The sequence below is a fragment of the Choloepus didactylus genome (genome assembly GCF_015220235.1).
Source record: "Choloepus didactylus isolate mChoDid1 chromosome 23 unlocalized genomic scaffold, mChoDid1.pri SUPER_23_unloc10, whole genome shotgun sequence".
Lineage (NCBI taxonomy): Eukaryota > Metazoa > Chordata > Mammalia > Pilosa > Megalonychidae > Choloepus > Choloepus didactylus.
In genome coordinates, this window is record NW_023637591.1 from 167,493 (window position 1) to 190,203 (window position 22,711).

Genomic DNA, 22,711 nt, shown 5'->3' on the forward strand with positions numbered 1-22,711 from the left:
TTGGACAACAAGCATTTAAAGAATTTGCTGATTTCCATAGTGCATGGACCTATCCCATGACCAATTTCAAGTTACCAAATGTTTAACAACTGCCTCACAAATCTGAACATTTAGTAACCAGCTCTTAAAAGCCAGTACATGACAGCCCAAGCTTATCTCCAGGTGAGGAGTGGAAGGACAGTGTTGAAGGAAACCAGTGGCTCTCCTGGGCTGCCCCAGGGTGGGAATGCACTGGCAGACAGTGTTACCAAGCAAGGGCTCATGCCTGGTGTGCACAGAAGCCAATACTATGATATTGGGATTTTGTGGAAAGAAAAGTCTTTTATTGTGAGTTTAACAAGCAAGGAGACAGGCACAAAGCTCAAATCTGTCTTCTTGATCTAAGAACTAAGGGAGATTTATAGATTGGAAGCAAAGGGAAATGGGTATAGTGATGGCATATTCTGATTGGCTGTTGGTAGATATATGCCAGGAGGAGTTAGGGAGTTTAAAAGTGCAAGTGCTTTATTATCCATTCAAAAACATTTCAAATACACAGTCAATTTTTTTTTAAACAGTTCATTTTTTATTTGTTAGGTTAGGAAAGATAGAAGAAAAATTTTTAAGTGAATGTTTGAGCACAATTCCTTGTCTTAAGAATAGAGTCTGTAAAGTCAATGAGTCAAATGAGTCCTTTCTTCTACTAAGATCCATGTTCTCTTATATAGCTACTCAAAGTAAAATTATTTCAGAGCTAAACATAAGTAGTATGACAGGGAAACAGAAAATCCATCAATTCATTTGATTTTGATTTGATTTACTTTATTAAAAAGTGTTTTGTAGATACAAGTTTCATAATGCTGAATTCATTTTTATAATGTTCTTTGGGCTTATTTATTTTGTATAGTATTTTGTTTGGATGTGATTTTCATTATTGGAACTAATATGGCTATACTCATTTTTCAAGACATTTAATAGTGTTATGTATAACCTATAGATGTTTCTGGAGTTACCTAATAAAGACTTATAAATGAATAAATAAAAAAGTGCAAGTGCTAAGCCTAAGCCTATGGGGCATGAACAGAAACTCTACATACAAAGCCACACATCACATACCAAAAAATGATATCTTTAGTGTGGTGAGTGGGTGAAAATTTAACAGGACAGATGTTATTATGTTACTTTCAGTTACAGTTAGTAGGGAGTGTGCAAGTGTGGTCTCAGGGAATCCCCAAGAAACTACTAGAGCTAGTTGGGGCTGTGGTAGACTGACCATAAGAGGCTCAGGTTACAGGGAACCCAGAGGGTCACAGAAGTGTCCATTTACAGCAATTGGTATGGGTTTTGCTTGCAGATGAAGGTATTCAATGCTCCCACTAATTGGTTGAGTCATCATCATATATCATTGGTCATTTGTTCTGTCAGAGTTGGGAGAAGTCATTAAAGCATAGCCTAAATAGGAGAACACCAGTAATAATTATAGTAGGATGAACAGTAAAGTCTGTAATATGTTTCTGAATGAAGACCAGATTCCTGAGGGGAGTCAACTAAACAAATCAAAGGAGGGAAAACTTGCTTCCATGGCCTTAATCTGATTTCTCATGTGAAATAATGTTTTCATAACATTAGCAGATTCATCAGGCATAAAAGTGCAGCATTCAGTTTTGATTATAGCACATGTGCCACTCTGGGAGGCAGATATGAGGTCTAGGGCAATCTGGTTTTGGAGGACAACTTTACGCACGAGGGTGACTTCTGTATACAGCAGGGAAACACTATAGAGACAATTGTTTGGGGCTCTGTTCTGGTTTGCTAATGCTGCCAGAATGCAAAACACCAGAGATGGATTGGCTTTTATAAAAGGGGGTTTATTTGGTTACACAGTTACAGTCTTAAGGCCATAAAGTGTCCAAGGTAACACATCAGCAATTGGGTACCTTCACTGGTGGATGGCCGATGGTGTCCAGGAAACCTCTGTTAGCTGGGAAGGCACATGGCTGGCATCTGCTCCAAAATTCTGGTTTCAAAATGGCTTTCTCCCATGACGTTCCTCTCTAGGCTGCAGTTCCTCAAAAATGTCACTCTTAGTTACACTTGGGGTATTTGTCCTCTCTTACCTTCTCTGGAGCAAGAGTCTGCTTTCAACGGCCATCTTCAAAATATCTCTTATCTGCAGCTCCTGTGCTTTCTTCAGAGTGTCCCTCTTGGCTGTAGCTCCTCTTCAAAACATCACTCACAGCTTCACTGAGTTGCCTCTGCTCATCAGCTCATTTATATGGTTCCATCGATCAAGGCCCACCCTAAATTGGTGGGGCCACACCTCCAAGGAAATTATCTCATAAGAGTTATCACCTACAGTTGGGTGAGGCGCATCTCCAAAGAAACACTCAAAGAAATCTAATCAAAACTGATAACATCTGCCCACACAAGATTACATCAAAGATAATGGCATTTGGGGGACACAATACATTCAAACCGGCACAGGCTCATTGAGTAAATCTATTATGGGTCTCAATGTGAATGAGGACACCTTCAAAGTCTATTGATGGAACAAATATGGATGTAAGATGATCATGTGAGTGGAACACTGATGGTGCCCATCTAGCTTTTAATAAGAGTAAATTAGCAGAAGCAGGCAGAATGCTATGAATAGTCCTTTGGGTCCACGATGGGCCTAATGTACATCATCCTAGCCAGCATGGGGCAACCAAAGCCATACACTGGTGCTCCATGTCCACTGGGTTCTGTTTGGAGCTTTCCAATAAATGCCAGGGTGTCTTGACAAATCAGTCCCAAAACAGTCACTTTCTTGTGATATAATAGTTTGGTGACATTGTTCAGGGATCAGCCAGACCATTTTTCTGGTAATATAAGGAACCTGCTGCTTGGCATGTTTTCATTGATCCCAACAAAGGGGTTTTGATCCAGGTGGCCATACCCAGGCATCAATCATATTTAGCCATCCCAGACTTGTATGTGTCCTTCTTTTTCCCTAATAGTTAAGTTTTTATCCCTGGGTGGTTGTTTTGCTCATTGTGTGGCCATGTGGACAGTTATGTTATAGGAGAAACTGACCATATACCCAGATGCATTGATATCAGTAGACTAATCATTTGGGTCAGCATTAGTTATGTCCATAGAGTTAATGGTCATTGACTGTTTTTGTTCCTGTTTAAGTACCTCAGTGCTATCCAGTCTTTTCCCTGGAGGGCTGAGATGCACCAGGGTAGGGCAGAAGAAATGAAAAGTGGGAGCTGGCCACATATTCTGCAATTAGATTGATTCATAAAGATGGTATAGGAGTGTGCCCACTGAAGGAAAACATTGCCATCAGGGGCCCATTGATTAAGATAAGGCCAATATTAGTATATATGAGGACCAGGAAGAGCCAAAGGAGAGGGAACATGGTGACAGTACTTTACAACTTAGCTTTTAGGCCACTGTTCCTCTTAAAAAGCAGTTTAAGATTGGACATGTGTTTGCAGGAATATTGTAGGGTAGAAAATCATTACTTGTGGAGTTTGTCCATCCACTGTGAGGCTGTTGCTGAAGACAGGTGATCTGCTGTCTGTGAAGTCTATTACCCATTTGGTCCCAGTGGATGGGCCTAGGGAGATCTTGATCCTGGGAAATTTATTAAACTCAAGAGTGAAGGAGCCATGTCTTTATTCCCTGCAGCTCACCAGAAGAATGGGTGATTAGTACAACACCACAAGGCCCATTTCACTGCTGACATTGCTGGTCTTTTGGACATATGTTTCTTTGGACATTTTTTTTTTGTTTTTCATTTTTTTTTTTCCTTGTGCAATTTTATTCAAGTTTTAAGAGGTACCCAGTCTTCTGGATTTATGCAGTGAAGAAGTACATCTGTGGGAAAAATAAGGTGGCTCCAAGCATATTGATTAATAGCAGATAAATTAGCACCTAAGGATTACACACATTTTATAGTATCTATTGCAATGACTATTTGCTAAATCACAGTAAATTTTAGTCGTAAGAAAAGGTGCCCCATGTAACATTTCATATGAGCTCATTTGGAGCCTGCTTCTGGGAACCACTCTTACCATTAGCAGTGCAATTGGCTAGTTTCTTGGCAAATCTTTGCCAAGGTCCTCTCTGAGGTGTGGTTCATCTTTTCTATCTTTCCAGTAGATTGTTGTCTCCAGGAGGCATGGAACTACCAAAGTAATCCTAGGGCTCCAGTAACTTCTTTGGTTACTTTAGCTACAAAAGCACCCACATTATCACTCTGCATAGAACAAAGCAGTCCAAACTGGGGAAAAATTTCTCTCTGTAAAGCTTTTGTTACTTTGGAGGCTTTCTTGGTCCTGCTTGGAAAGGCTTCTTCGCATTCTGAGACGGTGTCCACAAACACTAACAGGTGTTTATAATTTCCCTGGACTTTGGGCAACTATCAAGCTATATTATTAGATAATCCAAATGTAAAATTAAGAGTAGTCTCTTCCTTGAACTCTGCCATCCTATAACCCAATTTGCAGGAGGAACCCATTCGTGACTGTATACAGATGATTGAAGAAATCTATTCCAGCCAACTGAGCCTCACAGACCAACCCCTAGAGGAAGCCAATCACAAATAGAGTTGAGAGGTCAATCTGGAGGTTATTCCTATGAATTTTATATATATTATATTTTAGTTTCTAGTGTATTAGAATATCTAGAAAGAAATGGCTGAATCCTTTGAATAGTAATTTAGTAGATTTGATTCTTGATAATTGTATAACTGTATGGCTTTTACTGTGTGACCATGTGATAGTGGAAACCTGGTGACTGACACTATCTTTACCAGTTTGTGGGCAGATGAGCAATAAAATAATGACAAAAATATATAAATAAAAGTGGTATAAGAGGTATGAGTGGCTTGGGTGTTCTTTGTCTTTTTTTTCTTTTTTATATTTTTTCTTTATTTTGGAGTAATGATAATGCTCAAAATTAGATTGTGGTGGTTAATGCACAACTGTATGATGATACTGTATGCCACTGACTGTATACTTTCAATGGATTATATGGTGTGTGAGTTTATCTCAATAAAATTGCATTAAAATAGCAATCTCTAGCTTGAATCCTGCTGCCCTATGCTTCAATACACAGGAGAAACCCATTCATAATTACAATGTACATAGATAACTGAGGAAATCTATTCCAGCTGACCAGACTTCAAAGTCCAACCCCTAAAGAAGTCAGTCTCAAGATGTGCACAGAGAGAAGTAGCTTCATGGAACAGGGATTCTGAAGCATCAGGAATGCTATGGTAATCCTCCATGAAGCTCTAGAGGCAAGCACACTTCCTCCAGTTATGTCCACCCAAGAGCAGAAAGCATAGCCTTTACTAGAGCCTTATATCTAGGAGATGGAAACAGGGGTATCATCTACACTGATTCTAAGTATGCTTTTTTGCATAATCCATGCACATTGAGTCATCTGGAAAGTTATGGGACTATAAACATCAGTTACAAAAAAAGAAATTAAACACCCAGGAGTTATACTAACAGTGCTAGAGGTCATTATGTTTCCATTGGAAATAGCTATTTTCCATTGTCTTGGGTATCAAATATTTATACATTAGCAGCAAAAGGAGATAACTTCCCTGGTCAAATTGCTAAACAGGTGGCAAAGACACAAGAGCCAAACAATAACAACTTAGCTGTCCTAATACCTAACATAGATCTGGATTCATTATGCCCCAATATTCAGCAATAGATCTAAAGAGAGCTAATGAATGGGGTTTCAATGTTGACCCCAGAGACCCAGAAGAAGAACTCTACAAAGCTGTGAAGGATGGATGGATTTATAATGAACAAGGGATTATTTTAATACCTGAATATTTTAAAAAAGAAATCATTACCCACAAACACCAAGAAAGTCAATATGGTTGAGATGCCATGTATCAATGGCTATGAATATTCGTAGTTGGACAAAAATGCACAGAATAATTCAAAATGTGGTTAAGAATTGCTTGTTTTGTGCTAAAAATAATCCAAAGATGTGACATCCCATGCCCATTAAAGGAACTCAAAAGACGGGTACAGAACCAGAGGATGATTGCCAATTACAGGGAAGCCAACACCCCCCTTTTTGTTCAAGATGGCATGTCACACAGTGGGGAATATTCACCATTGTAGGTTGTCCCAGAGTAAATGTTTCAGCTTCCTCTAGAGGCCACTGGTGGTCACCACGACATGGAGAATACTGGCCAAACCTGGGAAACTATATCCAATCATTTGGAAAAGTAGGCAAAAGGGCTTCAAGTGCTGCCCAAGTTTTGCATTAGTACCCCAAGGCCCATGCCTTCTCTGTCATGTACAAACAAATTGAAAGGTTTCCTGAGATCTTGGAGGCCAAGGACTGGGGCTGTTAAGAGAGCCTCTTTAATATCATGGAACACCATTTGACCTTTAGCAGTCCAGTCTAGTGGCTCAATGTTCTTTATTTAATGGCATCATAAGATATCTGGCTATAAGTCCAAAATTTGGAATCCAGATTCAGCACAATCCAGCCATTCCTAGAAATCCTCAGAGTTGCCTCTTAGTGATTGGTTCTGCCACTATGGCTATTGCTTCTCTTCTCTTTGGCAGTAAATTTCTTTGACCCTTTGAAAGTTCAAATCCTAAGTTTTTCATGGTGGTCATGAAATTTGGGCCTTTTTCTTGGAAGCTTTATAGCTTCAATCTGCCAGGAAGTTCAGGGTAAGATAATATTTTGAACTGAAACTTCCTTGGTGTTACTGGCAATCAGGATATCATTCATCTATGTAGTAGGATTCCCTCCTGAAGGTAGAGTTCTCTCAAATCTTTAGCTAGTACTTCTACAAATATAGTGGGGGCATTTTTAAATCCCTGGGGAAGAACAGTCCAACAATACTGATATTTTAGACACATTTTGAGGTTTTTCCATTTGAAAGCAAATGGTTCTTGAGAATCTGGGCTCATAGTTACAGAGTAGAAGGCATATTTTAAATCTAGTACTGTAAACCAGCAGAAATTGGAAAATGTTAGAAAAGATGCTTTGGGTAAAAGGAGAGGTTAAAGGGAGAATATGGAGAAGTGAAAACTCTGATCCAAATGGAAATTTGAAAACACTTCCAGGCATGGTGTCAGAAAAATCCATCCTAGTGGAAAATGTTCAGATCCTCAAAAGTAGAACAAAAAGAAGTAGGATGAAAGCCAGAGAGAGGTTTGTCTAAAACTTTTCAGAAATTAAACCTCAGAAAATATTCCCTGCATAAAAGGATCAACCCCAGTACAAAATTGCAACTTTTAAGTTTGATTTCTTTGGTTTTATTGCACAAGTATTTTCTTCCTAGCGTACTAAGTTCCAAAGGAAAACTCATTACTATTTACCCATGTCAGTGTCCCAAAACATGTCATAAATTTTGGTGAGTAGAGGATAAATAATAGATTCTGCCCTGCTTCCTTCAATGGGAAATGAGAGTCAAGATCACATAATGCTCCCTGGTTGCTTTAACCTTATTCCTAGTTGTCTCCCTGATAACCAAGTCATCATGGGCCCAGAACAGATATATTGGATGAAGAGGAAATGGGAGTAAAAACTGCAGCAGCATTTTGAGAGCAGGTGAACATTGATAATGGAAGAGTCCCTCAACTGGCAATTATTGAATACAAATATTATCATCATTGTATTTCCAGTAAGGACTGTCCTTTCCTGAGATAGGCACTGCTCCCAAATAACCGTGCAAGGCTGAATCAAATATTCTGGGTTGACGTGTCAGCTTTGTCACCATGATCCCAAATTTGTCTGGAAATGCCACCAGACCTCAGTTTTCTCATATGCAAAATAAGGGAACTGGGTTCAGTAATTAATTCAATGCAACATTGATTGAGGACCTCCTATGTTCTAGGATTTCCACTGGGATAAAAAAGTACAGGGTTCCTATGATTGAAAGTTTCCTCTTCTACTCTATGATTCTGTGACAAGCAGATGGACTTGTTTTACTGCAATTTCTTGTCCAGGGTACATTGATTAATTTCCCTATGGGTGGATAACAACTGAAGAGGAAGTGGTCTTGGATGGGTGGAAAGACTTCCTGGTCACTGCCAGTCATGCAAAACACCAGGATGAATCCATAGGAGAGAAACATCCTCCTTTTATGGTGAAGGATTTCTGCCCTCCACCTAATCCCCAGTGAAGTCTGGGCAGATAGGAATCAGATAAGAAGTGTCAAAAGACACAAATTCCATAAGATTTTCCTGATGCTCAACATACAACAAAATATCTTACAACTTCTGCATATCTTTGTAATGTTTCCTTAGCTTTAAATATGCTTCTATAATAGCTAAACCATTTTCTTTCACTGCTGCATTATCAAAGCTTCTAAATTTGCTGGTATTCTAATATGCCAAGTGTAAGTAATTTGCCTGTAGAATGCTCAGACTCCATGAGAAAAAGTACATGTTATTCCAGATGAGGCTAGTGGACAGACCATAAAAGATGGTGAGAAGTTACAAGAAAGGATCATAAACACTATTCTTCCAAGAGATATTTATTGGTGATTAGCAATTGTCCCCAGGAACCAGGAACCAAGTTTCATGCACTCCAAGGAACTGCTCTTGGTTTTTATAAGTGCACATTTAAAGGCTGCAGGACCACACAGGCCTGAATGTTGGAGTCTTGTTCCATCTGTACAAATATTTCCATGGAAACACTGAATAAATGTCACTCAGATTATCCAACACCACCAGATTTATCTGTAAATCTTGATCACTTTCCAAATAACATAAAAGAACCTAATAATCTGTGGGTTACCCTAAAGTCTTCCTATAAGCCAGATCCAGGACTTCAAGGCCCATGTGTGGCCAATTTTGTCTTTTCATTTCTGGCTTATTTCACTCAAAATGTTGTCTTCACAATCCATTCATGTAGTTGCATGCCTCACAACTTCATTCCTTCTTGTGGTTGCTCAATATTCTATGGTATGCAAACATCACAACTCACCATTCTGTTCATCAGTTGATGTATCCCCAGGCCACCTCCACTCATTGCAAATTGTGAATACTACCACCATAAATACCAGTATGCAAATGTCCGTTCATATCCATGCTCTCAGTTCTTTCAATATATAACCAATAATGAGGTTGCAGGATCTTATGGCAGTCCCATACTTAGCTTCTTTTGGAACCCCACACTGCCCTCCAGATAGGCTGTACTATACTACTTCCCCACCAAAAGTGAATAGGTAGATCCTTCTCTCCATGTTTTCTCCAGCATTTGTATCCCTCTGTTTATTTTCCCCCTGCAATTTTATAGATACATTCACATACCATACAGTCATCCATGTACAATCAATTGTTCACAGTATCATTGTATAGTTGTATATTCATTACCACAATCAGCACTAGAACACTTTCATTACTCAAAAAAAGTTAAAATAAGAATAATAAAAAGGATAAAAGAAAAACTAAAAATATAATAAACTACAATTAAAATGTCAGACACCACCACCACCAAGAATTCCATACCTCTCTCTTATATCCCCTTCTGATAGACATATAGCTTTAGTATATTGCCTTTGTTACAATTCATGGAAGCACATTATGATATTACTGTTAACTGTAGACTCTACTTTTCCTTGATTGTATTTTTCCCCAACACCATCGCATTCTTAACAACTTGCAAACTTTACAGTCATTTGTTCTCCCACATATAAAAACATTTTTTATATTTGTACATTTAACCACTATCATTGATTACTGCCACCATAAATTCCATTTAATGATATACATTTGTTCATAATATTCCTGAATAACTTGAGATTTCACTAAGTTATTCAGTCCTAGTCTTTATCGTCTATCTTTTCTTCTGGTGTCATCCACACCCTAGCCTTCCTCTTTCAACCTGATTCACAGTCATCTTTGTTCATTGTACTTATAATATTGTGACACCATCACTCAGTTTTGTGCTATCCATTTCTGGATCTATACACTCAATCCTGTTGAACATTATATACTCATTCAGCATCAAATGCCCAATTTCTACCTTCTTTCTATCTCCTGTACCCTATGTCATCAGCTACAGTCAAATTTGCTCATTAACTGTCAAATTTGCTCATTAATGTTAGTTCATATTAGGGAAAGCATACAGTATTTGTCCTTTTGTTTTTGGCTAATTTCACTGAACATAAAGTTATTCTTTTAAGTTGAGGTTTAATTTGCATACAAAATCACTAAAATCACCCTTCTTAGTGTATATTATGAGTTTTGAAAAATGCATTCAGTCATGAAACCACCCCTACAATTGAAATATACAAAGTTTCATCAACTCCAAAATTTCCCTTCTTTCTTAATGTCCTTGCCTGGACTTGGTATCAGAGTTATGCTGTTTCACAAAATGAGATGGGAATATTCCCTCCTTCTATATTTTCTGAAAATGTTTGTATAATATTAGTATCATTTCTTAATAAAAGATTTCACAGATTTAGCCAGAGAAATCATTTGGCTCTTGAATTTAGTAATGAGAAGATTATTTATTACAAATTTCATTTCCTTCACGGCAATTTAGATTATCTGGTTGCTTTTTATGTCAGTTTTTTAAAATTTCTGTCTTTCAAGGAATGTTCTCATTTTGTCCAAGTAGTTCCATTTATTGATATACATTTGCTCATAATATTCCTTTCATTTTCTTTTAATGCCCATAGTCTCTGATGATGTTCCCTTCTTTTATTCATGATAATTGTTGTGTTTTCTTTCTCTTTTTCCTAATCAGTTTAGCTAGTGATTTATCAATTTTATTGATATTTTCAAAGAACCAACATTTGTTTTGACAATTTCTTTGTCTCTTTTCTATTTCATTGATTTCCATTCATATTTACTATTTCTGTTTTATTGGTTTGGGTTTAAATTGCTCTGCTTTTTCTAGTTTCTCAGGGTTGAGATTATACCCTGATATCAACTTTATTCTTTCCTCTAATAAACACTAAAAGCCATAAATTTTCTTCTAAACAAAGCTCTAAGTACACCCCACAGATTTTGATATGTTGGTTTTTATTTTCAATCATTTCCCTAGTGTGGAAGCCTAGACTAGCGAACCTTGGGTTGGCAGAAAAGAAGGCAGAGGACTAGCGTTGCAAATCAGCCAATCCTGAACCACTCTTGATGGACCAATCAAGATATCCCAGAATGTAAGCCCTAATTTACATAGCTATGCACCAATCAAAATGGTCTTCCTCTGAACCAATCACAAGTCACTCTTAGCTGGTCCCCCATTGGACCACAGCGCAGCGCCTTATTTGCATAAAATTCAGCCAATCCTAAAACACCAATTGTCTAAGCCCGCCCCCCTCTAGCCAATAAAAGGCCTAGCTCTACGTACCTATTTTTAGTTCTGCGTTTGGAGTCTTTTGTGTGAAGTTCTTTGCGCGGCGGCGCCTGGTGGAGCGGCGTTTTTTCCATCTGAGAATTCTTTCTTGGTGGTTCCAGAAATTCGATAATCCGCTCAGGTAGGAGCTTTGTTTTTTTCCAGTGAGTTGGTAATGCTAGTGGGTACTTCTATTCCTAAAAAAGTATGTTCTGTGTTTTGCAACCATTGATTACAGATTAAATGGTGTCATGCTCAGAAAATGTATACTGTGTGATTACAATCCTTTGAAAATTAAACGTATGGCCTAGTATATAATTTAATGACCTAGTATATTATCTACTTTAGGAAATTTCCTGTACATGCTTCTAAGGAATGTATTTAGCAGCTATTCAGTGTTCTATAAATATCAACTAGGATAGTTAACTAGTTGACAAGCTTGTTGAAACTTTTCCTTACGTTTCCTGATTTTATTTTTGTCTATTTGTCTGTTAGTTGTTGGTGGCACACATTTGTCTATTTTTCCCTTTAGTTTGCTGTCTTTTCCTTTCTATATTTTGAAGCTGTATGTTTCAAATCACAGTAGCTGCCCAATGAACTGTCTTAGTTACGAAGTGTCACACGTTCTTTCTAGTCACACTCCTGTTTGTGACGTCTGCTTGGTCTGTTATTAACATAGATGCGCCGGTTTTCATGTTTGCTCCTTTTAGAAAGTATCTTGCCCAGCCTTTTACTTTTGCTCTGTACCTTCATATTTAACGTGCATCTGATAATTATCATCTAGTTTGGTCTTGCTTTTTTACCCAATGCTTTTTTAATCCAATCTGAAAATTTCTGCTTCTAAGTACAAAACTTCAGTTTGCTTACCTGCCTTATAAATCTACCATCTAACATTTTTTGTTTGTCCCAACTTTATTTTTCCTGTTTTATTCTTTTACAGGAACTTAGTGTTTTAGTACTCCATTTTAACTTCTCTGTTGGAGGTATATTTATAATTTTTAGTACCTTTGCCTTGTATTTTGTTTTCATTTTTACTCTGCTGAGTAGAACCTTGAATTAATATTCTTTCGTTTTGTTGCAAAAAAAAATTGAATATGCTTTTTTTCCTATTTCCAGTCTATTGTGTTGACATACATATTATCTCTACATTTGTTATGCACTCAGTAATATTTGCTGTAATCAGCCAAATAATCAGTGAGGAAAACAAGTAAATATTAGTCAAGCTCTGCATTTCTTTAGGATAATATTTCCATCTAGGATCATTCTATCTAAATTGGAACTTTACATGAATTACTTTAAAGATCTGTCAGCTTTTGTATATATGAAAATCTGTACTTCACCTGCGTTTGTGAATTGAGGTTTCAGTTAATATACAATATAGGTGTCCCGGTATTCTCATTTATTTTTTGTTCCATTGTGGTTTGATTTGAATTGTGTTTTGTGGTGGTGGTCTTTCTGCACTCAAAAGGTCTTTCCATTGTCAAAGACTCAGTGTTTTGAAAGACATGCTCCTCTGATTTGTCACTGTTCCCCTGTAACGAATGTGTGTTTTGTCTTTGTTTTTTCAATTTTTTTTCATCATTTATCAGCAATTGGACTATCATGTTTGTTCCATGTGTCAGCTTGGCCAGGTTACCGTGTCCAGTTGTTGGTCGAGTTAAGAGCTGCCGCCTCCTTCCTGTGAGAGCTTCAGGGATGTGGCGCCTCTGGGGTCGGCGGGGAGTTCGGGCCGCCGAGGGCAGGTGGCAGGGGAGCCCCCGCCAGGTACCGCGGGTCCCGGGTCCTCGGCTGGCGCCGCCTCCCTCCCGGGCCCTGCTGGGCGGGGGCGGGCGGACCCCGGGGAGGGCGCTCAGGGCGACGGGGCGGTCACTGGTGCCGGAGCGGCCGGGCCTGGGTACCGGGCACCTGGGGGCGGCCGCGGGGTGTAGGGTGCTGGGGCGGCAGGCCGGGGAACCAGGGGGACCGGGGCGACGGGCGGCCTGGGGACCGGGTAACAGCGGGCAGCCGGCGGTACCCTGGCGACTGGGGGCGGGGAGGCCGGGGCTACGGGGAGGCCGAGAGGGCTCGGGATCTGGCGCGACCCTCAAGGGCCCGGGTGGGGTCGTGACACCGGCTGGTCCTGAGCCAGGCTGGGCCCCTCCCCTGCCCCCCATCTGCTCCGGTGGCCCCGCCCCTTCGGGACCCTCCCCCTGCAGACCCAGGCCCTGGGGGGGGAGCTGCGGGGCTGGGGTGAGGGCGGCGGGGCGGCTGGCGACCACCTGTTCCCTTTGGGCTTCCGCGGACCAGGCCCATCCCTTGAGCTTGGCTTTCCAGAAGCAGCCAGTTTGTTTCTATATTTTTAAAGTCAGTTTTCATGTTTAGCTTGTTTAGAGTATTGCAGCCATGCACTTGATTTCATTTTGAGTATTTTTTTTTTTTTTGGTGTATATAGAACTTAAAAATTTCCCATTTAACAACTTGAAATAAAAATTCCTTGGTACAAATTAAATTCACAGTGTTGTGGTTAAACATCACTACTAACCATTATCAAGGTTATTTTACTTCAAACAGAAAATCTGTACTCATTAGGAATTAACCCCCATTCTGCTGACCTCTGCCCCTTGTAATGTGTAATCTACTTTTTGATTCTATGAATTTGAATATGTAAGTGAAAATAATCTTCCTTTTGTGTTTGCTTTATTGCAAGCAACAGGATATATTTCAGGTTCATCCATGTTGTATAATATGAATTAGAGCTTCATTCTTAAGGTTTTATAATCTGTGCATGTGCAATATTTTTTCTATTCCTTTGTTGATGGATACTTCAGTTTCCGCCTGCTTTTGGCAGTTGTGAATAATGCAGCTGAGGATATTGTACAGTTTTGTATTTTAGTCCCTGATTTCAAATGTTTTGGACATATACCTAGAAGTGGAAATTCTGAGTCATATATTAATTCTCCATCAAAGTTCTGAGGAAACACTAAGCATCTTTCCGTAGCAATTGCACTATTTTCCATCCCCATCAGCAATGTACAAGGGTTATTTCCACATCCTTGCCAACACCTGTTATTTTCCAATTTTAATAGTCATCCTACTTGGTGTGAAGTCCTGATCGTGGTTTTGATTTCCATTTTCCTGATTACTAATGATGTTGATATGCTTACTGGTTATTTGTGAATCTTTGAAGAAATGTGTTTTCCAGTGCTTTCCCATTTCTAACTGGAATTTTTTGCTGCTGATTTTTAAGCGTTCTTTATGTAAACTGAAAAATAAGACCTTATCAGATACAAGGTTTGCAAATATTTTCCTCACTCTGTGTGTCTTCACTTTCTTGAAAATGTCATTTAATGTTGCAAAGTTAATTGAAGTCCAGTTTATCAATTGTTCTGTTTCTTGCACTTTTGATGTAAAATTTAAGAATTCACAGCTTAATATAAGGTCTTAAAGATACTTTCCTTCTAAGAGTTTCATACTATTAGCTCATATATTTAGGTTATTAATTTGTTTTGAGATAATTTTATATACAAAATTAGGGTGAGATTTTATTTTATTTATTTATTTTTTGCACATCAATATCCAGTTTTCCTAGCACCAGTCAATTGACTGTGCTTGATATCCTAATCAAAAATCCATTTGGTTTAAATGTGTGGGTTTTTCCTGAATTTTTAATCCTATTTTCTTGCTCAGTATGTCTGTTCTTACACTAGTTCCAAAGTTTTAAGATCACTGTAGCTTTGTAATAATGACTTTGAAACCATGGAGTCGTGGAATGTGAGTCTTCCAACCTTGTGCTGCTTTCTTAAGATGGTTGTGTCTATTCATGGCCCCTTGCTACGTTAAACTGACTGGTTTTTCCATTTCTGTGAAGAAGGCTGCTGGAATTTCACTGGGATTGCATTGAATCTGTTAATCACTTTGGGTAGTATTAGCATCTTCATGATGTTTGTCTTGCAATTCATGGACCTAGTATGTCTTCATTTATTAAGGTGTTCTTCAGTATCTTTTAGCAATATTTTGCAGTTTACTGTATCTAAGTCTCAGACATACTTGGTTAAATTTATTTCTAGGTGTTTAGTTTTCGGATGAATTTTCAATGGAATTGTTGGATTGTTCAGTGCTAGTGTACAGAATCACAACTGAGTTTGGGGTGTTGATCTTCTACTCATGCCAGTGTATTCTGAATTCATTTTTCATAGACTTTCTGTAGGTTGTTGGGGATTTTGTTTGTAGGAATATGTCATCTGAAAATGGAGCAAGTTTTACTTCTTCCTCCTGCACTTAGATAACTCAAATGGTTTTAATTTCACTTTCATACCTAATTGCTCTGGCTATAACTTCCAGCAGAATGTTAAATAGCAGTATGGATGGATAGTCAGTGTTATTGTGTTTCTAGTTCTAAAGTGTAAAGCTTTTCCACAATTGATATGGTAGTTGTGGGTTTTTCATATATGCTCTTTATCATGTTGAGGAAGTTACTTTCTATTTCTAGTTCTGAGTTTTTGTCAAGAAAGGATGCCAGATTTGTCAAATGATACATGTGAGATATGAATGTATTAGTTACCATCAATGTGGTATATCACGTTGATTTTCTTGCATTTTTTCGATAAATCCCACTTTGTCGTGGTGTATAATGCTTTTCATGCACTGCTAGATTCAGTTGGCTAGTATGATTTTTGCATCTATTTTCATAAGGGATATTACCTTCTAAAATTTTTTTGCCTTTATATCATTATCTGGCTTTGGTATTATGGTGTTGCTAGTCTCAATTGAGAAATGCTTGACCCACCTCAAATTTTTGGTAGTTTGAGAAGTATTGGCCTTATTTCTAATTTAAAAGTTTGTTGAGGATTTCTGTGTAACTATTCATGGTATCCTCTTATGATCCTTCAATGTCTTCCTTTTTATTTGTGATTTTAGTAATTTGTGCACTTTTTTGGTCAGTCTCGCTAACATTTTATGAATTTTACCAGTCTTTTCAAGGACTCTACTTTGGTTTCATTGATACACTATTGTTTTTCATCCCATTTCATTTTTGTGTAGAATTTGTATTTCATTTTTCCTGCTCACTTCAGGTTTAGTTTTTATTTTTCTAATTCCTGTAGGTGTGAGATTGCATTATTGATTTGAGCTTTTTCTTGTCTTTCAATGTGATCATTCACAACCTATCCTTCCTAGCAAAGTCTTTCCTGCAACCCATAAGTTTTGGTAATGTACTTATGTTTTCATTCATCCCAAGATATCTCCTAATTTCCTTTGTGATTTTTTTTTACCATTGTTTGTGTACTGAGTTATTTCTAGGTACTTCATTTATTTTCCAGTCTTCCATATGTTATTTATAGCTTTGGTCCGTTGTGGTTGAAGAAGATACTTTGTATGATTTCAACATTTCAAAGTTTATTTAGGCTTGTTTCATGAACTGTGGTGTATTGAAATATGTCCCTCACAAAGAAAAATAATCAAGTCATAACACCCAGTCCTGTGGAGGTGGATGCATTTTTGAAGAGTTCCTACCTACAAGGATCCAATTAGGTGAGGCTGCATTAAATCAGGTGTGTCTTAGTCCATATGGCTGGTGAATAATCTAGATAAGAACTAAGAGGTAGATTGCCATGTGACAGAGCAGAGATATAAGCTGTGGAACACAAAACATTAGCAAGCCACCATGAGAATGCTACAGACTTCGGAGAAAGGATAGCCTACTCATACCTTGGTGTTGAACTTTTGTGGGCTCAAAAACTGTGAGACACTTAATTCCCATTTTTTAAGCTAAGCAGTGTGTGGTATTTGTTGTAGCAGCTGTAGCAAACTGTGGTACTGGGAATTGGGATGTTGCTATTACAGATACCCAAAAAATGAGGAAGTGGCTTTGGATTTGCAAAATACGTAGACTGGAGGAATTTTAAGGCACTGGAAAGAAAAAGCAGAATACGTTGAAGAGACTGTTGATAGAGATATGGGTATAAAAGGTGTTTCTTAGAGCTCAGAAAAATGTGAAGAGAGCTGTAGAAGTAATTTCTTACAGTATATTCTATTGAAGGACTTAGAATGAAATGAATGGGTTATTGGAAACTGAAGGAAAGCTAACTCTAGTTATAAAGTAGTAGGAACTTGACTGAATTTTCTGTTAGTATTCAATTGAAATTTGAACTTCTAAGCAATGAAGTTGAAATATTTAACATAGACGATTTCCAAGCAAAATGCGGAGGGCAAAGCCTGCTTTCTCATTTTTTTTATAGTAAAATATGAGAGGAAAGATAATTTGAGGACCAAACTTAGTTCTTTGCCTATCCAAATGATATATTTTGAGAACCCTCCCTTAACTCCTGGGAGCAGAGCACCCATAGAATAAGGATCTACACAAGGGAAGAGGTGCGCATCCTTTTGCTAGAGAGTGGCTGACCATATGATTCATGGGATCCAATCAGGCATTGCAGATGGTAATTTTAATTGGAGATAATTATCCAGGAAGGGATCTATGGAATATCCTTTTGTCTGAAGGCTTGGACCCCCTTGAATTGCATGCAGGTCTGCAAAGTTTTTGAGAATCTTCTATAAGCAGAAGGACTTCAAGACTGGACTGAAAAGTAAAGACATGGGGTGAAATGAAGGAAAAACCTCCAAGGGAAGAATCATGGAAACAGATGTCTTGGAAGTAAAGAGTTTCTCATGCCCAGAGACAGTGCTTTCCACTCCAGACTTGGGGTTGGGTGGAGTTTGTTCCCCAACCATAGCAAGGCACAGGCTTTCCACCGTGGCATTTGGAGGGGTGGGCCTTAAGCCCAGAGTGTTCCTATCTGGAAATCTTTGCTTCATGTATTTAAGACCTGTGTTGTATGGGTCAGCCTTTAAGACATAATGCTGAGTGAAATAACCCAGACACAAAAAGAAATATTGTATGTTACACTTATGTGAACTCTGTGGAAAATGTAAAATAAATGTATTATATTCTAGAATGTAGGGGACATAGAGATAGCAACCAGTGAAGGGGGAACAATAAGTACAGATAAGCTCTTGAGGGTAATCTCAATGTTTTGGGAATGCTCAGGAATGATTATGGTTTGCAAACTTTCTTGTGTATAGTAGAGACATGTTAGAAGCAAAAGTTACTTTAGGTTTTTCTTATTCATTTGTCTCTTCCATTTTTTGATAAAGTAAAACTATTGGATTAAACAATTAACTTTAATGTCATTTTAGGTTATTTGGTTTTTTTATGCATTTCTTTGATTACGGGTTAAGTTTCTTGGTATATGGTAGGAACATGTTAGAAGCAATGTAGTATAGATTATTTGTATTTTCTTATTCCTTTTTAGATAGGGTTTGTTAATTTCTTGGGGTATGGTAGGAGCATATTGGAAGCAAAGTAGTTATTTTAGGTTTTTCTTAATCCTTTGCCTTGTTTTGTTGAAATGTGGGTTTTTTTTTCATTTTTTGATAAATTAAAAAAAATGACTTCTGTATGGTGTGCATAAATGTTTACACTTCCTATATATCTTCTTCCTTAGTTGATCTTTCTGTCAATATATAGTCCATTGTCCCTTGAAATGTTTAGTCTGTTTTGTGAGGTATTAGTAGAGCCATCCTAGCTCCCTTTGGTTACTATTTGCGTGGAATAGTTTTCCATCTCGTGTAAATAGCATGTAGTTTATACTTTCTAAATCCATTCTGCAAAACTCGACCTTTTGACCAGATCATTTAATTCATTTAAAATTAAAGAAATATTGTAGGATTTTTGCTATTCTGCTAGTTTTCTATTTACTGAAAGACTTCTAAGACTTTCTGCTTTCCTTCAGTGTGTATTTATTGGTTATTTTTTGTGGTTACATGGGCTTAAAATTAATATGCTAAAGATATAACAAAACTAGTTTGAAATGATACCAATTTAAAATAACATGCACAATCTATGTTCCTAAATCCCTCCCTCCTCTTCTCACAGGTAATATTTTTATGCATTCTGTGCATAAAGTACATTTGTTACTTTATGCATTTACATTTAAAATCCTGTAAGAAGTTGAAATGGAGTTACAAACCAAAACCACAACAGTACTAGCATTTATATTTATCTATGTATTTTACCTTTATTGGAAGACTTTATTTCTTCATATGTTCAGTCTACTCTCTAGTGTCTTGCACCTTCAAGCTGAAGCATGGGGAGGGGCCTGCAAGGAGAAGGGAGGGGTCAGCCAGGCACCTGATCAAGTCAGCTCTGCTTCCAGCTCCCTTGGGCAAGTCCTTTCTCTTCTCTAGGACTCGGTTTCCCCTCTGTAGACAGAAACATTGGTTCAGATGTTATTTAGTGTCTTATCTGAATTAGTCTGGTTAAAGTTCTGAGCAGGCTCTGAGGGACACGTCCCCATGGCCAGGGGCTGGGTCTGCATCTCCTCTCCTGGGAGTGGCCAGGCTTGGGGAGTGGACTGAGTTTCCTCCTGGCTCAGGGCCAAGGCCAGTTGCTGGTTAGAGGGATCTGTTGGCTTCCTGCTTGGTGTCTGAGAGGGCAGGGACAGAACCTTGCAAGGTTGGTCAAGGGGCTTTGAGCCCCCTGTATAACCCTGGGCCCACAATCAGAAGCAGGATAGAGTTGTAAGCTGGGGCTGTTAATAAATTCTGCATTTTTGGGGGGCAAATCATTTTACTTAAACAGAGCTTCCATTTCCTGAGATGCATTATGTGCCATGTTCTGTGCACACACAGAATGTTATGAAACAAGTTGGGTTACAGATGAGTACACTGTGAGGAAGCAGCTTGCCCAGAATGCAACCATTAAGGGGCAGGGCTGGGACTTGCCTCCCACTCCAGGTCGACCTGACATCAGAGCCAAGATCTTAAACACCACCCCACCCCACCACAAAATGCCCGTTGGGCATCCATGTCTATGCAGTGCCTGAACCTTGGATCTGTGCATGGTATAACTCCCATTGTACAGATGAGAAAACTGCAGCCCAGAAAGAGGAAAGGGTTGTTTAAAGCCAGCAAAGATGAGCAGATCTCTGGCCCCCCTGCTCAGCACTGTGCCCCTAAGGGTGTGGCAACAAGTCCTTGCTCCCAGAAGCAGGCCTCCCCTTCCTTTCCTTCCTTTGCCCACCTCTTTTGGGGTGAATCTTGCTGGGTATCAGAGCTGGTTTCTAGTGGCATTTTGAAGGGTCAGCTTTTTTTTTTTTTATTTTGAAATAAATTCAAAGTTATAGGAACAGTTGCAAAAACAATACTGACCCCATACACAGAATTCCATCATACCCTGACCTCCTCCCCTGATAGCCCAATCCACCAACTTTAACATGCTGTCACATCGCTATTTCTTTTCCTCCCTATCATCCATCATCTATTGCTCTGTCTTCTGAACATATGAGAGATAGCTGCACACACCCTTGAGCATAACACTGTAATTCACATATACACTTCCCATGAATAAGAACATTCTTTCATGCAATCCCATTAAGCACAGCTAAGAAGTACAAGAGATTCAACAATGATACAAAGCTTACATTCTATATTTCCTTTTCCTTATGTCTCAACTGTGTCTTTTTGAGCCTCCTGTCCTCCACCCTCCAATCCCATCCAGGATCATCCTTGGCATTCAATTGTCATCTATTTAGACTGTTTTTCTGTTTTTGATTGTGGAAACACATATACAGCCTAAATCTTCCCATTCCACCCCCTCCCTAGCATTGCATTAGTGGGATAAATCACATTTAGAATGTTGTAATGCTCTTTCCCACCATCCATTACTAGAAATTTCCCTTCACCTCAAACAGCAACCCTGCACTCATTTCTTATCTCCCCATTGCCCCGTCCCCCTTTTCTCTTAATCCATACTCTAGTTTTTATCTCTATGGTTATATTTTCTGATGATTTCTTTGTGTTTACTGTGAGGATTAAAATTAACCTCTTAAATCTGTAACAATCCTGTTTTTCTTTGATACCACCTTCACTTCAATAGGACACATAAACTATGTTCCTATTCTCCATTCCCCCACCACATATAGTTGTCTAAAGTTACGTATTTTACATTGAGTGCAAACTACTGATTTGTCATCAGAGTTTGTGTATTTTGTATCATGTAGGAAGTAAATAGTGGAGTTACAGTTCAAAAATTGACTTCTATTTGTATTCTGTTGTGGTTGGAGGATGTGCTTTGAGTATATTCAATTTTTTTTTTTTTAATTTCTTGAGGCTTCTTTTATGTCCCAGCTTATGGTACCTTCTGGAGAAAAATCCACGATCACTAGAGAAAAATGAGTGTCCTGGTGATTTGGGATGTAAGGTACTAAATATGTCTGTTAAAATTCTCTATATCTCTTTCTCCTTTCTTTGTTTCTCTGTTGGTAGGGTTTTAGAATCTGAAGTAAGGCAGGTCTTTTATTGGCAGAGTCTCTCAGCATTTGTGAAAAATTTAAGCTCTCCCTCAAATTTGAAGGAGAGTTTTGCTGGATAAAGTATTCTTGGCTGGAAATTTTTCTCTCTCAGAATTTTAAATGTCATGCCACTGCCTTCTTACCTCCATGGTGGCTGCTGAGTAGTCACTACTTAGTCTTATGTTGTTTCCTTTGTATGTGGTGAATTGCTTTTGTTTTGCTGCTTTCAGAACTTGCTCCTTCTCTTCAGTATTTGAGAGTCTGATCAGAATATGTCTCCGAGTGGGTTTATTTGGATTTATTCTATTTTGAGTTCGCTGGGAATTTATGCTTTGTGTATTGTGTAGAAGGTTGGGGAAGTTTTCCTCAACAATTTCTTTGAATACTCTTTCTAGACCTTTATCCTTCTCTTCCCCTTCTGGGACACCAATGAGTCTTAAGTTTGGACGTTTTATTTTATCTATTGTATCACTGAGATCCATTTTGATATTTTTTATTTTTTTCTCCATTCTTTCTTTTGTTCTTTCATTTTCTGTTCTTTGGACTTATCGGACCCTGAGTCATTGTTCAACTTCCTCTAATCTTGTATTGTGAATATCCAGAGTCTTTTTAATTTGGCCAACAGTTTTATTTCCATAAGATCTTCTATTTATTATTTACTCTTGCAATATTTTCTTTATGCTCTTTGAGGGTCATCTTTATGTTGCTTATATCCTGGGCCATGGTCTTACTGATGTCCTTTAAATCCTTTGCCACGTTTTCTTTCCTCGGTTGTAGTTCTTTGATTAATTCTGCCAAGTACTGAGTCTCTTCTGATATCTTGATTGGTGTGTTTGGAGTTGGATTCTCCATATCATCTGGTTTTATCCTATGCCTTAAGATTTTCTGTTGTTTTTCGCCTCTTGGCATTTGCTTTGCTTGATAGGGTTCTTTCAAGTTGTAAAAAAAAAAACCAAGCTAATTTTTCAGAAACACAGTTAGGTGACGTACACTTTAACTAACCAGTAGACGGCGTCAGTGAGTCACCTATACTCCTCAAGTCAGTTCTCAACCTTGTTTCCTTGGTATGTGGGGTA